The sequence below is a fragment of the Bos taurus genome, chromosome 17, assembly GCF_002263795.3.
Source record: "Bos taurus isolate L1 Dominette 01449 registration number 42190680 breed Hereford chromosome 17, ARS-UCD2.0, whole genome shotgun sequence".
Classification (NCBI taxonomy): Eukaryota; Metazoa; Chordata; class Mammalia; order Artiodactyla; family Bovidae; genus Bos; species Bos taurus.
In genome coordinates, this window is record NC_037344.1 from 59,663,369 (window position 1) to 59,680,084 (window position 16,716).

The 16,716-nt window shown below is 41.5% G+C and overlaps 1 long non-coding RNA gene across 2 annotated transcripts in view; it reads left to right on the forward strand.

The window, feature by feature from the left end:
- Nucleotides 1-13,821, forward strand: part of LOC112442045 (uncharacterized) — a 40,978-nt gene extending 27,157 nt beyond the window's left edge. For both annotated transcript variants that reach the window (XR_009491085.1, XR_003030038.2), the window contains 2 exons: nucleotides 1,464-1,530; nucleotides 10,995-13,821. This is a non-coding gene — a long non-coding RNA (uncharacterized lncRNA). The remainder of the gene's footprint in view (nucleotides 1-1,463; nucleotides 1,531-10,994) is intronic.
- The last annotated feature ends 2,895 nt before the right edge of the window (nucleotides 13,822-16,716 follow it).

The following is a 16,716-nucleotide window of genomic DNA, read 5'->3' on the forward strand; positions in this document are numbered from 1 at the left end:
GGCTCCTCTGTTTATGGGATTCTCCAGGCAAGAGTACTGGAGTGGGTTGCCATTCCCTCCTCCAGGAGATCTTCTCAACCCAGGGACCATTCTAGAACCAGGCATTGAATGTGGGTCTCCTACATTGCAGGCATATTCTTTACTATTTGAACCACCAGGGAAGACTCAAAAAAGTTGTGCTTAGTATCTCAATTCTGTTTGACTCTTTGCGACCCCATGGACTGTAGCCCACCAGGCTCCTCTGTCCATAAGACTTCCCAGGCAAGAATACTGAAGTGGGTAGCCATTCCCTTCTCCAGGGGCTCTTCCTGACCCAAGGATGGAAACCGGATTGCAAGTGGATTCTTCTGAGCCACCAGGGAAGCCCTTATATATATGTACTAGTCAAGGCTATGGTTTTTCCTGTGGTCATGTATGGATGTGAGAGTTGGACTGTGAAGAAGGCTGAGTGCCGAAGAATTGATGCTTTTGAACTGTGGTGTCGGAGAAGGCTCTTGAAAGTCCCTTGGACTGCAAGGAGATCCAACCAGTCCATCCTAAAGGAAATCAGTCCTGAATATTCATTGGAAGGACTGATGCTGAAGCTGAAACTTTGGCCACCTCATGCGAAGAGTTGACTCATTGGAAAAGACTCTGATGCTGGGAGGGATTGAGGGCAGGAGGAGAAGGGGACGACAGAGGATGAGATGGCTGGATGGCATCACTGACTCGATGGATGTGAGTCTGAGTGAACTCCGGGAGTTGGTGATGGACAAGGAGGCCTGGTGTGCTGTGATTCACGGGGTCGCAAAGAGTCGGACACGACTGAGTGACTGAACTGAACTGAACTGACATATTGAGCACAGTATATAAGAAATCAGCACAAAACAGTACTTTTGTACTGAAGTTTTGTATGAAGTTTGAGATCAGGCAAACTGGTCTCTGGGCACAGAAACCAGAATAGCAATTGCTTTTTGGAAGCAGGGAGTGAGTGGATGGGCAGAACAGAGTTGTGAAGAAACTTTGTAGGGTCACGGTAATGACTACATTTTGATTGGGATGTTAGTTATATGTATATATAAATTTGTCAGAACTCATCAGACTATAAACCTAGGATATGTGCATTTTATTAGATGTAATTATACTTCAGTTAGAAAAACAGAGGTCTCCAGTTGGGGCTTTGACATTATCTGCACATGAGGTTGAACGTAGACTCACATATATACACCTCATATAATTCCATATAACCTTAAAACAAGGATGCCCTTTCTAAACATTGGCTGTATGTAAGGATTGGTTATTTTGTATATAGCATGATTGTTTTGTGTTGCTTATTTGTATAAATATTTTCATGCGTTAGATGTAAATATTTAAAATACGCTGTGTTTTCTGTTAAAATGAAATGTCTTGCTAGAATAAGTTCCAGAATCTCTCACTTAAGATGTTTCAAAATCTTGTTGTTTATATGTCTTCTTTTGTTTCAGTTCTTTTATCCAGAAGATGTGTTGATGATGAATACATCCGAGGTTGGCATCGTATCCACATAGAAATGTAAGTGGTGGTAAAAGCACCTTTTTAGATAGAAGATGTTATAGGAATGCGGTTAATAATGTAGCATATAAAACACCTTTCTTATTTAAGAGCAGTCTCCTGATAAACCAAAACCTGCGATCATTCATTTATTCATCCACTCAAATGATGTTCACTGAGTGCTTAGTTTCATCTTTGACTCCTTTGTTTCCCTTTGCTTATCTCCCTGCAGGACTTGAACATGTTTTTGTATTCTACTTTTATCTATAGTATTTGTTTGTATCTCTTTGTGTTAATTTTTAGTGTTTGCTCTATGAATTTTTATATATGTAATATTCAATATTCATAGAATATGTTATAATCTTGAATATGTTATATATTAATATTGATACTATACTTATGAAATATATTAATATGTTACATCATACTCATATTTTAAGTGAATATATTATCTTATATATTCAGCATTTATATAATGTATATGTATATAATAGTCTACTAGTATCAACAGTTTATGACTACCAGTAAACACAACCTAGAAATCTTACCAGTTATGTCCCTTTACCTTTTTCTCTTTATAATATAGTTTTTGTTGGAGAAGGCAATGGCAACCCACTCCAGTACTCTTGCCTGGAAAATCCCATGGGCAGAGGAGCCTGGTAGGTTGCAGTCCATGGGGTCGAGAAGAGTTGGACACGACTGAACGACTTCACTTTCACTTTTCCCTTTCATGCATTGGAGAGGGAGATGGCAACCCACTCCAGTGTTCTTGCCTGGAGAATCCCAGGGATGGGGGAGTCTGGTAGGCTGCCGTCTGTGGAGTCGCACAGAGTCGGACACGACCGAAGCGACTTAATAGTAGTAGTAGTAGTAGTAGTTTTTGTAAATATAACCGATACGTACGTTGAGGACCACAGTAAACCATATTTCAATCATTGAACACAGTTTTGAAAACCAAGAGGAGAATAATCTATTATATATACCCAGATTTTTACCATTTCTATTGCTATTTCTTTATTGCTGATTCTCCAAGTTTCTTTCTGTTGTCATTTCTTTTGTATGTGAAGAATTTTCTTTGGCAATATTTTTTAAAATTAGGTGTGCTTGGTAATAGAGTGGAGGACGAGCTTACCCTTTCTTGTCTCACTCACTATATTAATTTCAACAATTCCATGTCTTTGAGAAGCTGGGTTTTTGAGACTGACCATGTTAAAAGACAAAACCAAACAAACAGGTACCTCACAGATAATCAATGTGGAAGATGAAATTGACAGTGATCAATTTCCAAGGTTTGAGAAATTGTAGTAGGGTGCAACGGGCATACATATCCCATTAGTAAGTAATTGGGTTTACTTAAGCATGAAATAATACTTTTTTTCTTTAAATTCATGAGTGTTATTTTTTTTAAAAGATACTAACTTGTTAGGGCGTACATACTAACTTTTCTGAAGTGAATAACTTCATAAACACAATTGTGAAGGACATAATGAAAAAATTACCAAGATACTATGAACCAAGAAAGTTTGGGAACATCTGGTCTAGGAAAAAAGACCTATTCAAACCTAGAAGCAGACAGATGAATTAAACCGGAGAGAATTTGGAAGGCAAACACGACTTTGCACTTCTGTAGAGTGTAAGGGGGGAAAGAAACACAAAAACACAAACAAAGCCAGTGTGCTGGTCCATTAAAAAAAAAAAAAAATCCGATTTGAGCTTTGTTAATGCAAAGCTCTTTATCTGAGGAGCTCAAAGAGCTTTATTACAGGTAAATATCCTTGTCTCCAGCTGCTAATAGGAGAGGCCAGGCCCAGGGAGATTAGGAGAGAATGCCTATTTAAGGTCACATAACAGTCAGTGACAAAGTGGAGACTCGCAGAGTGGTCTGTAATGGGATTTGTCCGCTGTCTGTTGTATCAGCCTGAGATGCTGGGCGTGAGATGGCTGGGCTCCAGTGCAGAAGCTTGCCAGGGATTGGGCATCTTAGAACTGCAGCCTGCCACTGCAGAAGGGACTTTGTGGGTCCCTGGGTAGGACCCCCTTTGTTTGCCAGACCCTACACGGCCTCTGAGAGAGCAAGCAATTGTCCCAAGTCTGCACGGCCTGTTTGTGGCAGAGCCAGAAATAGAATGGAGGACTCCTAACATCTCCCTGATTCTCTCCTGGAGTTTTCCTGGCTCTCAAGCGATTTGTCTAGGAAAACCTATTAAGGAAATTCAATTTCTCTAAAGCTGGCTGAATGGAACTTGAGTTGGATCAAAGCTGGTATGGATTTGGAAGGAATTAAGAGAGAACTGGTAAAGTACACAGACAGACTCAGAACCCTGATTCTGTTGCAGACTACTGCGGGACCAGGGACAAGTGACCTTCAGTCTCTGTGCCTCTGTGATCTATAAGACATGCCAAGGGGTCTAGGCCTCTGGATCCCTAAAGTGCTCTAGCTTTAGTAAAAATCCACTTATTGGTTGTAAGCTATGCAGACCTCGGTCTTCCATTCTGCAAAATGGGGGCCCTGTTTGTTCCCCTCTCGTGGAGTTGTGGTCAGCTGCCGAGTGCCTGCATGTAACATGCTTATCTTAGAGACTCCTGCCTAGAATTACTCAATCAGTGTTGGTTTCATATTCAAGATAGCCACAAACATTCTAACATGAACTATTTGGGCTGGGCCTACCCATTTGCTATAATTTACCATTCTTTCATAATTTCTTCTAAATTCACACCAACATTCAAGCTTTGGATCCAACTGGGAATGCCAGAGAAACTACAGAATATGCAACTAAATTTGGATTTTAGATAAATAAAAAAGTGATTTAATGCAAGTATATCCCCAGTATTACAAGAGATATACTAATATTTGTCATCATTTCTCTGCATTTAAATTTACCCAGCATCTTGTAGTTTTACGTGTTACATCATTCAGTCCTAGCAGTGTGCCAGATTTGTGTCTCCAATTGTGGATCTGGAAAAACATTTGGCCCATCTTCCAGGCTTCCTTTGCAGAGCTAAGGCAGTTAGGATTTCATTTTTTCATGTAGTGAACACGAAGCCCGCAACATCCTCTCACAGTAGCTCAGCCATGCTGAAGTTCAGTTTTCCAAAATTTACCAGGACAATAGGTTAGAATTAAAGGAGGAAGGGTATTTATACATAAACGTTGACTTTGGTTGATAGCCGTTATGTTGGAGCCTAATTCCAGAAACTCCTGGAAAAAAGAACCCAGATACAGAGCATCAAAAATGTGAAGCCAGAACCACCCATAATTATAAGGGCATTAAGATTCATGTAGATAAGATAGATGGAAAGAAGATCTGTAGGTGTTTAAGTTCCAAGGGATGCAGCTAAGTAGCCAGATCTGGAGGGCATGCCAGCTTGTGAATTCAAAATGCTGAAACTTTTCTACATCAATATATTGTCCTGTCAAGTGGGGTAATAATACCTGCACACTTCCTCCTTATCTCCCCAACCTCTCTACTTAACCTTTGAAAAATAGGTCTCCAGACTGGGAGTTAAAAGGACTGTTTTCTGGTTCTGGATAGCAGTAGACACATGATAACTTTTGCTGCCATTATACCAGGTTAACACCCCCCAATAGATAAATGTCTGGCAGTGTCCCAAAGTCAAATGTTTAGTTGCATCATATGGCTCCTTGAACGAAGGGCAGTGAGTTCTTGCAAAATTCACTTACTCCTCAACCAAGTCTAGAGCCTGGCTGTACTTGCTCATTTCTTAGCACCATTCATTGCTGGGAGAAATATCAATAACCTCAGATATGCAGATGACACCACCCTTATGGCAGAAAGTGAAGAGGAACTCAAAAGCCTCTTGATGAAAGTGAAAGAGGAGAGTGAAAAAGTTGGCTTAAAGCTCAACATTCAGAAAACGAAGATCACGACATCTGGTCCCATCACTTCATGGGAAATAGATGGGGAAGCAGTGGAAACAGTGTCAGACTTTATTTTTTTGGACTCCAAAATCACTGCAGATGGTGATTGCAGCCATGAAATTAAAAGATGCTTACTCCTTGGAAGGAAAGTTATAACCAACCTAGATAGCATATTCAAAAGCAGAGACATTACTTTGCCAACAAAGGTCTGTCTAGTCAAGGCTATGGTTTTTCCAGTGGTCATGTATGGATGTGAGAGTTGGACTGTGAAGAAGGCTGAGCACCGAAGAATTGATGCTTTTGAACTTTGGTGTTGGAGAAGACTTCTGAGAGTCCCTTGGACTGCAAGGAGATCCAACCAGTCCATTCTAAAGGAGATCAGCCCTGGGTGTTCTTTGGAAGGACTGATACTAAAGCTGAAACTCCCAATACTTTGGCCACCTCATGCGAAGAGTTGACTCATTGGAAAAGACTCTGATGCTGGGAGGGATTGGGGGCAGGAGGAAAAGGGGACGACAGAGGATGAGATGGCTAGATGGCATCACCGACTCCATGGACCTGAGTTTGAGTGAACTCCGGGAGTTGGTGATGGACAGGGAGGCCTGGCGTGCTGCGATTCATGGGGTCACAAAGAGTGGGACACGACTGAGCGACTGAACTGACTGAACTGATTAGCACCATTCAAACTCTGATTTTAGAGAAGATGAGGCTATGAATCTAAAAGGAGCTGCAATATACAGAGGGCAGACAGGGTTAAACCCATATTTCATGGGGAAAAATGAAGAGGCAAGGGATGTAAGTGGAAAAAATCCCCTCTCTGAGCCTCAGTTTCCTCATCTATCAGTTCAGTTCAGTTGCTCAGTTGTGTCCAACTCTTTGTGACCCCATGGACTGCGGCACGCCAGGCTCCCCTGTTCATCACCAACTCCCAGAGCTTGCTCAAACTCATGTCGATTGAGTCAGTGATGCCATCCAACCATCTTGTCCTCTGACATCCCCTTCTCCTCCTGCCTTCAATCTTGCCCAGCTTCAGGGTCTTTTCCTGATGAGTGAGTCAGTTCTTTGCATCAGGTGGCCAAAGTACTGGAGTTTTAGCTTCATCATCAGTCCTTGCAATGAATATTCAGGACTGTTTTTCTTTAGGATTGACTGGGTTGATCTCCTTGCAGTCCAAGGGACTCTCAAGAATCTTCTCCAACACCACAGTTCAAAAGCATCAACTCTTCAGCACTCAGTTTTCTTTATAGTCCAATTCTCACATCCATACATGACTACTGGAAAAACCATAGCTTTGACTAGATGGACCTTTGTTGGCAAAGTAATGTCTCTGCTTTTTAATATGCTGTCAAGGTTGGTCATAGCTTTTCTTCCAAGGAGCAAGCATCTTTTAATTTCATGGCTGCAGTCACCATCTGCAGTGATTTTGGAGCCCAGAAAAATAAAAGTCTCTCACTGTTTCCATTGTTTCCCCATCTGTTTTCCATGAAGTGATGGGACCAGTTGCCATGATCTTAGTTTTTTGAATGTTGAGTTTTAAGCCAACTTTTTACTCTTCTCTTTCACTTTCATCAAGAGGCTCTTTAGTTCTTCTTCACTTTCTGCCAGAAGTGTGGTGTCATCTGCATATCTGAGGTTATTGATATTTCTCCCGGCAATCTTGATTCAAGCTTGTGCTTCATCCAGCCTGGCATTTTGCATGATGTACTCTGCCTATAAGTTAAATAAGCAGGGTGACAATATACAGCCTTGACATACTCCTTTGGAACCAGTCTGTTGTTCCAGGTCCAGTTCTGACTGTTGCTTCCTGACCTGCCTACAGATTTCTTAGGAGGCAGATCATGTGGTCTGGTATTCCCATCTCTTGAAGAATTTTCCACAGTTTGTTGTGATCCACACAGTTAAAGGCTTTGGCATAGTCAATAAAGCAGAAGTAGATGTTTTTCTAGAACTCTCTTGCTTTTTCTATGATCCAATGGATGTTGGCAATTTGATCTCTGGTTCCTCTGCCTTTTCTAAAACCAGCTTGAACATCTGAAAGTTCTTGGTTCACATACTGTTGAAGCCTGGCTTGGAGAATTTTGAGCATTACTTTGCTAGTGTGTGAGATGAGAGTAGTTGTACAGTAGTTTGAGCATTCTTTGACATTGCCTTTCTTTGGGATTGGAATGAAAACTGACCTTTTCCAGTCCTGTGGCCACTACTGAGTTTTCCAAATTTGCTGGCATATTGAGTGCAGCACTTTCACAGCATCATCTTTCAGGATTTGAAATAGCTCAACTGGAATTCCATCACCTCCACTAGCTTTGTTCGTAGTGATGCTTCCTAAGGCCCACTTGACTTCACACTCCAGGATGTCTGGCTCCAGGTGAGTGCTCACCTGTGGCAGAGGCGTGGGTCAGCAGTGGCCTAGTGCAGGGTCAGGGGCACTGAGTGCAGCAGTGTGTACGTGGGACCTTTTGAAGGAGGTCGCCATTATCTTCACTCCTCATTTATAGAATGGGGCTAACTCTACACCTTTGCAGGGTTATCCTCAGCACTTGGATGAGATGTTGTAATACAGATACACCTCTTAATGCAATGCGCAACTGCTTTAATTGCCATAAGGAGTGAAAAGTGGAAGTGTTAGTCGCTCAGTCATGTCTGACTCTCTGCAACCCCATGGACTGTAGCCCACCAGACTCCTCTGTCCATGAAATTCTCCAGGCAAGAATACTGGAGTTAGTTGCCGTCTCCTATTCCAGGGGATCTTCCTGACCCAGGGATTGAACCCGGGTCTCCTGCATTGCAGTCAGATTCTTTACCATCTGAGCCACCATGCAATGCATAACTGCCTTAATTGCCATAAGTAGTGTATAAATGTAAATAAATATTGTAACGTTTTCAGATCCCTTTGAAACCTAGCCATTAAAGAATCTGTCAAGAGTGAAGTAAGTCAGAAAGAGAAAAACAAATATTGTATATTAATGCATATATATGGAATCTAGAAAAATGGTACCTATGAATCTATTTGCACGGCAGGAATAGAGATTCAGATATAGAGCATGGACTTATGGACACAGTCAGGGAAGGAGAGGGGGAGATGAATTGAGAGACACACATACACGACCATGTGTGAAATAGATGGCTAGTGGGAAGTTGCCGCATAACACAGGGAGCCCAGCCTGGCACCCTGTGATGTCTTAGAGTGGTGGCATGGTGGGGAAATAGGTTGGAGGGAAGCTCAAGAAGGAGGGGATGTATGTATACATATGGCTGATTCACATTGTTGTATAGCAGAAACTAATACAACATTGTGAAGTAGTTATACTACAATTAGAAATAAATTTAAAATAAAAACTAAAAGAATGTCAAATAAAATAGTAAATACAGAATCTCTGTCATACTGTTGATCCTGTAAATGTAGTGTGTATCTGTTTGTAGATAGATAGATAAGGATGTATATACATATATTTGCATATATCTATATATATGATATTTTTGGAGTGTCCCAGGTGGCGCTAGTGGTAAAGAAGCCGCCTGCCAATGCAGGAGACATAAGAGACACGAGTTCAATCCCTGAGTCAGAAAGATCCCTTGAAGGAGGGCATGGCAACCCACTCCAGTATTCCTGCCTGGAGAATCCCATTGGACAGAGGAGCCTGGAGGGCTACAGTCCATGGGGTCACAGAGTCAGACACGACTGAAGCAACTTGGCACACAGCATGCACGCGTGACATTGTCTCTTCTCTTAGATACACAATCAATTTCTTAAGTATATTAAATCTATTATGTGGAAACATGTTGAATAGATTAGTGCATTAAATAGATTAAACAAAAGGAAGGATGCAGGTGAAGTCCAAGTTCATTTCCTCGGCTTCTCTAGTTTTTGATGTGGCTACAGAACTAGCAGTTGGGCATAAAATAGTTGTATTTACTGAGCCTCAGTGCTTCTCACCTCCCTCCCTGCCTGCCTGCCTGCTGTCCTTTCCACCTATGCTTCTTTCTTGGCAATCGGAGGCTCTTTCCCAGCTTGAACCCTGGGGGTTTTCCAGAACCTTTTTACTTAGACATATATTGACCTAGGCCTTACTTCCCTGAGTAAATTATGCCACAGGCAGCAATCTTCAGGTCATAAATTAGCCCACAACCGCATGCAACTGTCTGCTAATGATGCGGATGGCGAAACTACGTCTTCATGGAACTGGCTGGACAAGAGTCCTCTAAATTTTGTTGGCTGACAGCTCCCTCTCTCCCCCTCACCTGGCTGGCTTTTCAGTGCCTCTCTGTCTGGTTTCATCTTTATCGTCCCTCATGTGTTCATGCCAAAGATAAAAGGACTCCATCAAGGAAGCCAGGGAAAGAAGGGTTGACATCAGCACCCAACCCATAAGAGGTGTTCGGTACATATTTGTTGAGTGAACGGATGCACGTAAAGAGCGGGACACGATGTTGACTTTGATGGTTGTTGGTGTTCTCATTATCCTGGCAGTTCCTTAAGGTCAAGCCAGAGTCTTAGCCTTAAGGACAGCCTGGTCTTAAAGAAACTATCCTGGTTTCTCCAGGGTCTGCGATAGGGCTTGTCATTCAAAACACCATCAATCCACTGGGGAATGGATGGATGCTAGGGGCATTCTGGGAATCAAAGTGTCTTCCTTCTATGGATCACTTTTTCTTTCTTCATCAGTGTCTTCTCTTTGTAACCCTCTCTTGAGCTGTTTAGGTGTGCTGAATTGGGGTCAGATACAAGTATTGGCTCAATGAATATTCGAGTCCTTGTCTCTCTCACCTTTGAAATTTAAAGGAATTCCTTTATATCTGTGTTATCCTCTTATTCCAGGAAATCAAGGGAAAGAATCCTTGAATATGGGTTTCACTTGATGAATTTTGTGAATATTAATTATTGTTGTTCAGTCGGTAAGTCACGTCTGATTCTCTGTGACCCCATGGACTGTGGGATGCCTGGCTCCCTTGTCCTTCACTATCTCCTGGAGTTTGCTCAGATTCATGTCCATTGAGTTGGTGATGCTATCTAACCATCTCTTTCTCTGCTGCCCCCTTCTCCACCATACTCCTGTAATCCTCACAACTATACAAGATGTGGGCCAGAAGATACTGACAGAGAAACCAAGGGTCAAAGTGATTAGATAATTTGACTGAAGTGGGAAGAACTGGTCACAACATGGATTTCAACTCAGATTCGCCTAACTCCAGGATAGACTGCTCAGCCACTGCCCTGTTCAGAGTGGCAGTGGTGTTTTGTTTTGTTTTGTTAAGTCCTTAACTAGGGATTTCCCTGGTGATCCAGTGTGGGACTTTACCTTCCAGTGCGGTGGGTACAGGTTCAATCCCTGGTCAAGGAGCTAAGCCCCCACGTGCCTCAGGGCCATAAACCAAAACATTACAAAAAAGAAGCAATGTTGTAACAAGCTGAGTAAAGACTTTGAAAATGGTCCAGGTCAAAAAAAAAAAAAATCTTAAAAATAAATAAATAAACAATAAAAGTTCTTAACTTGCCTCCATAGACCTGCTCCGCCCCCAACCCCACAAGGAAACCAGCAATTGATTGTGTCGGGGAGCTTGTGAGCCCTTTGAAATAACATTCACACACTTCCCTGTTTGCCTACAGGTTTTTCTGAAAGAGACTTCATAGCTCTCAATAGATTACCATGGGGATGCATGATACCCAAATTACAAACCATTGGCTAGAGCAGAAGCAGAATGGATGGGAACGTGAGTATTAAGAAGCATCGAGCAACATCCGAACTCTCCCACTGGTGAAACCAGTCCATACTCTACCACTGGATACATACTTCTCTTCGTTTTTGAGATCTGGTCCTTAACTCCTGTTTTGGCTAAAGAAAACTCCTGTTTTCTTTAGCCAAAACTGAATAAGCACAGGAGCCACTGGAAGCTGTAAATATTAGAGGAAACAAAAAGCAAAGTCAGTGGGGCCCAGCATTCCTCAGGCCTGGAAGAGCAGGAGTCACCCAACTTGCCCCAGGATCAAAGGAACGAGGCAAACCCTTCATCACCCGGCTTCCACATCAGCACTGTTTAGGGCAGGAAGATGTCAAGGGGGAAGGTTTTCTTTGAAGTGTCAAGATAAGAACCATCTCCACCTCCCTCGAGTGTGAAAGTGATTCCTCCAGGAGCCAGGGGAGGGTGTGAGGCATTTGGCTGTCTGTACAAGAGCTGGGAGGAACTTATCAGTGAAGGCAGACACCTTCGTGGCTCCAGGCTGTGTCTGGACCCAGCCAAAGATCTCCTGTGAGCATCAGTCCTTAAAAATATATGAAACGCTGAGCCACACTGCCGTGTTTCCAATGGTGTCCCATTTAGGGTTGTGTCTACACTGGCTTTAGCGTTAACAACGGTTGAGTGGCTAGACTCTTATACTCACGTGGACTAGTTAGATCTTGTCCCTTCTGCTGGGCGAGCGTGGGCAAGTTACTCACCCTCTCTGAACCTCAATTTCAGTGGGATTTACAATAATAACCCCTATATCTAGGGTTAATTTGGGAATGAAGTGAGACTATGCAAACTAACCATTTCCTTTCCTTAATATCCGGTACATAAGCACATTTTTAAAATGTTAGCTGATATTTTTCTTTACCGTCTGGCTCAATGCATCTGGTCCAGGTGGTCTTTAGAGTCAAAATATCTGAGGATGTGGTATTCTTCTGAGCTGAAGAATGAGATCTCACTTGTCTTCTTTTCCAACATGATCAGCATGATGTCATAGCCAAGAGCATACTGCCAGCATTTAAATCCTAGCTTTAGCATTTCATAACTTTGTGAACATTGGGAAGTTACTGAGCTTCCCTGTGCCTGGGTATTTTATAGATGTTGATTATTAGAACTTAATGAGTTATCATATTAGAAATTAGAACAATGCTAGGAATATAGGAAGTGTTCAGTGAGTATCAGTTTCAAGCTCTGCCTCCTCCCTCCACTAGCTTTTATAGACACCAATATCTATTTGTTAAATGAAATTTATTGAAAAACTGAAGTGTTCCCAGCATTGGGTTGTAGGATTTTAAAAGCATTCATTGCCTGGCACTGTAATTAAGATTACATTTTAATTAAGTAATTAATATATATTCATGAAGTCACTCATTCAATCAGAAAATCCGAGGGCCAACTATAGGCTGGGCACTTACTCTATTGTAGCAAAAATTTTGATATGCCAACCTTTGGCCTTCATGGAGATTCCTTTCTATGCCTGGAATATCCTGGAACACAAGTGATTGACCTTCTTTTTAAAAGAAACCTGCTAAGGTTTTCAAATCCTTTAGGTCTCAGTTTAAACACCACTTCTTCTTGAAAGCCATCGCCAATTCTGGATGAAGTTAGGTCTCCTATTGTGTGCCCCAAACACCACACTTTGTCTATCACATTTTGAATGGTTGGTTTAATGTTTGGCTCCAACAGTCTTTAATTCCTTGAGGGTAAGCTCCATACCTGCCTTTCTTTTGCTATATCCCCAACATCTAATGGGCTCCCTGGCACATACGAGTACTCAAAAGTATTTGTGCAAAGATGAAGAAAAGAGGGACTGTCCAAAAGTGTACTTCTCCTGTTGGAAGGTATTATTTATTATCTTAGGTCACACCAACTGTAAATGATACCTCCACTTTGGAGAGTTTTGTAACAGTGAGTTCTGAAACTGTTAGAGCTTGTAAGATTCTCTGAGACAGCTAGTCCAGTCTCTTTGTTTTTCTGGGGGAAACTGAGCCTGGAGATATAAAGCCATTCATCAAACTGTACTTAATGGGCAGAATTGGGACAAGAACTCAAGTCTTTTAATGCCCAGAATCCTTTGCAAAAAAAAAAAAAAGAGAGAGAGAGAAGGATTAAATCAAATTCTCTCATTAAACTGTACTATTCGCCTGGCATGGAAAAATCACAACTGTCCCGTTGGAGATGAGGAACACTGAGGCACTTAATTGGGCAAAGTAGCTTTCTCATTAAAGGCAGGCACTGGGGGATAGTAAGAAAAAAATTAAAACATGGGCTCAAGAAAGCTCAGGCTCATATCCTGTATATTTTAGGATATTCATAATGCATTCATTTTTAAGTACACAAAATGGTATTTCTTATAGAAATGTTCTACATTATATGAAATAATGTGTGTGTTGTACAATAATTTGATTGACCTTTGTCCCTGGTTTGGAGACTCTAAATCTTTGGAATTTCCTTAATTATAGGGGTGTCTTTGTTATACATGGGGCCCCTGAATCACACCTGAGTTTGTGCTAAGCATTGACTCAGAATAGGGACAGGTTGACCAGAAAGACAATTAGAAGGGTGAAACTTTGAACCGGACTTACTTTTAATATTTATTTATTTATTTGATGGTGCTGGGTCTTAGTTGTGACATGGGATCTAGTTCCCTGACCATGGATCAATGGAATGGAACAAGTAGCAACAGCAATAAAATGCCATGTACTTAAGAGGCACTATCTCATTGGTTCATGAAAGCAACCCAAGGAGGTAGGTATTATTATTGTGTCTATTTTAGCAATGAGGAAACTGAGGATCAGGGAGATGAATTCACATGTACAAGGCCACACAACTGGAATGTAATAGAAGCAGGACTTTAACCTCTTGGATTCCAGAGCCCAGTCTCTTAACCATTAAATTCTCTTGTCCCTTGACTGTGCTGCAAAAAGCATCAAGTTGGCCCCTTTCTGGAATCCACAGAGTTTTTGCCTCAAACAGAGCCTTGGCAGGACTCACCATACCCTGAAGGGGAGTGTTTCTTCATAACCCTGTGGACAATGTTAAGAAAAATGAACCAGCAATGATGCAGAACCCTCTGGAAAATCAGGAAGATGCTATCTACTCAACTTGCATGTGCAAGGTTATCAAAACTTGGCAAGAGCTAAAGCTGCAGGAGAGCTATGAGAAGAAAAGCAACCATGGCAAACCTGCCCCTAGAAAGGAGGAGGAAGTCATAGGGTTAAACACATCAACCTCTTCCCCACTCCCTCCACCTCTCCAGCTGGAGCCTCCCACTGGCGAAACCCAAATGGAAGCCAGAGGGCAAGGGGCCCACTGAGGCAGCTCATGCAGATTAGTTTCTTGGAGAAGGAATGGATCAGACCTGGGCAAACAGCATAGCTCTATTCACGTGTTCCCTATTTCCCACACTTGGTACAGGTGGAAATGAGCCATTCCAAAAGTCAGATGAAAATGCATGAGATATATTGTCCTCCTGGGGTTTCTGGAGTAAAACTAAACCCCAAACGCCACTCCATAGGCTTCTGTCACCTTCCCAGAGCTCATTTCCAAAAGGAAATAACACCTGCCCCAAAGCTCCACCTGCCAAGGCCACCTCTCTGAACCTCCAGCTGCCGGGGGCTGACGGTAAGTCACAGAAGCGTAGTGATTTCTCAAGGGAAAGATGAGCAAAGTGAATGCAGAATTCCTCCACACACGGGATGAAAACCCCTGTGTGGGAAGGCAGATGAGGAAAGCTGGGAAGGGGGTAGGAGAGAGTAGAATAAAGCCTTGCAGCCACAGCCTTTTCCAAGAACAGGAAGCGATCTAAAGAATGTTCTCTTTACTGAACACAGTCCACAGTCAACCAAAGAAGTTCTGGGCTTTCCCTTTGCCTTCATTATATGCTTTTTGATTTCCTGGGCCAGCAGACTGCTATTAATTAGTTGTTGTGTAGGTTAATCCAGCTTTTCATTCATGGACTTATTTTCTCCCGCTAAGAGTTTTAAGTTCGAAATGTCACTAACAACCTAGGTAATTTAGTGTCCAAACCCTCAATGGTCAGGGAATTATAACTAAGGAATAATATGTTCAACCAATTTAATTCTAGAAGCGGCTCATTAACATATCAAAAGACTTTCAAATGTGCACCCTCTTTGACCCTAAAATTTCCTGTCTAGCAAATGTGGGTTTTTTTTCTTTTTGGCCCTAAAGAAATAATTATGGATTTGAACAGGTATTCAGTTAAAAAGCTGCTCACTGAATTATTGTTTAGTCAGTAGCTCAGATGGTAAAGAGTCTGCCTGCAATTCAGGAGATCCGGGTTCAATCTCTGGGTTGAGAAGATCCCCTGGAGAAGGGAAAGGCTACCACTCCAGTATTCTTGCTTGGAGAATTCCATGGACAGAGGAGCCTGGTGGGCCATAGTCCATGGAGTCACAAAGAGTAAGGCTTGACTGAGTGACCAATACACTTATATATTATTGTTTTATATATATATACATATATATATATTTCAGATTATTTTCCATTATAGGTTATTATAAGATATTGAGTTTAATTCCTTGTGCTGTACAGTAAATCTTTGTTGCTTGTCTCTTTTTGTATAGTAATTTGTATCTGTTAATCCCATACTCCTAGGAATGTCCCTCCCTTCCTCTCCCTTTTGGTAATCACAAATTTGTCTTCTATGTCTACAGTTCTGCTTTTGTTTTGTATATAGATTCATTTGTATTATTTTTTAGATTTTACATGTAAGTCATATAACATTTGTCAGAGTATGGGTTTCTTTTACTCAAGTGTAACAATGATATTAGAGCCAGCATTTGGATCTAGGGACCCTGGCTCCAGAGCTTGTCCACTTAGCTAAAGTGTCCCTAAAAATGAGATTCTCTTAATAAATTATGGTCCATCTATAAAATAAAACACTGTTCTGTCATTAAAAAGTATGTATATAGCTATGAAAAGATAATCCAGAAAATGTTACAGATGGTGAGAAAACAATATAAAATGTAAATATGCTATGATACTTTGGTGGGGAAAAAGTGTGGTTGCATATATAGAAAAAAGTATAAAAATGATATTAAAAAATGTTAATATATTATGGCAATGATGACATTTGGGGTGATTTTGTTTTTATTCTCTTTAGCTGTATTTTCTATGTTTCACATAATAACATGAATTGCTTGATTATTAGAGAGCACAAAATACAATAAAAGTTATATTTTAAAACATACAGTTTGTGCTTCCCCAGATTGCTTGCATGCATGCTAAGTCACTTCAGTTGTGTCCGACTCTGCGACCCCATGGACAGCAGCCCGCCAGGCTCCTCTGTCCACGAGATTCTCTAGGCAAGAATACTGGAGTAGGTTGCCATTTTCTTCTCCACCTTCCTCAGATTACTAGAGACCATATTGAATCTTGTAGAAAATGCCAAATGAGAGACACAACAGTGTATGGTAAAGTAAAAACACTTCCTATACATACAGGAAAATGACATTTCCCAGAATCCCTTGCAGCTAGACTGCTATCACATGACTGAGTTTTAGCCAATGGAAACTGAGTAGAAGTCATATAAGCTATTTGTACACCTAGCCCATAAAAATATTCCATGTGGTTCCCTAGTC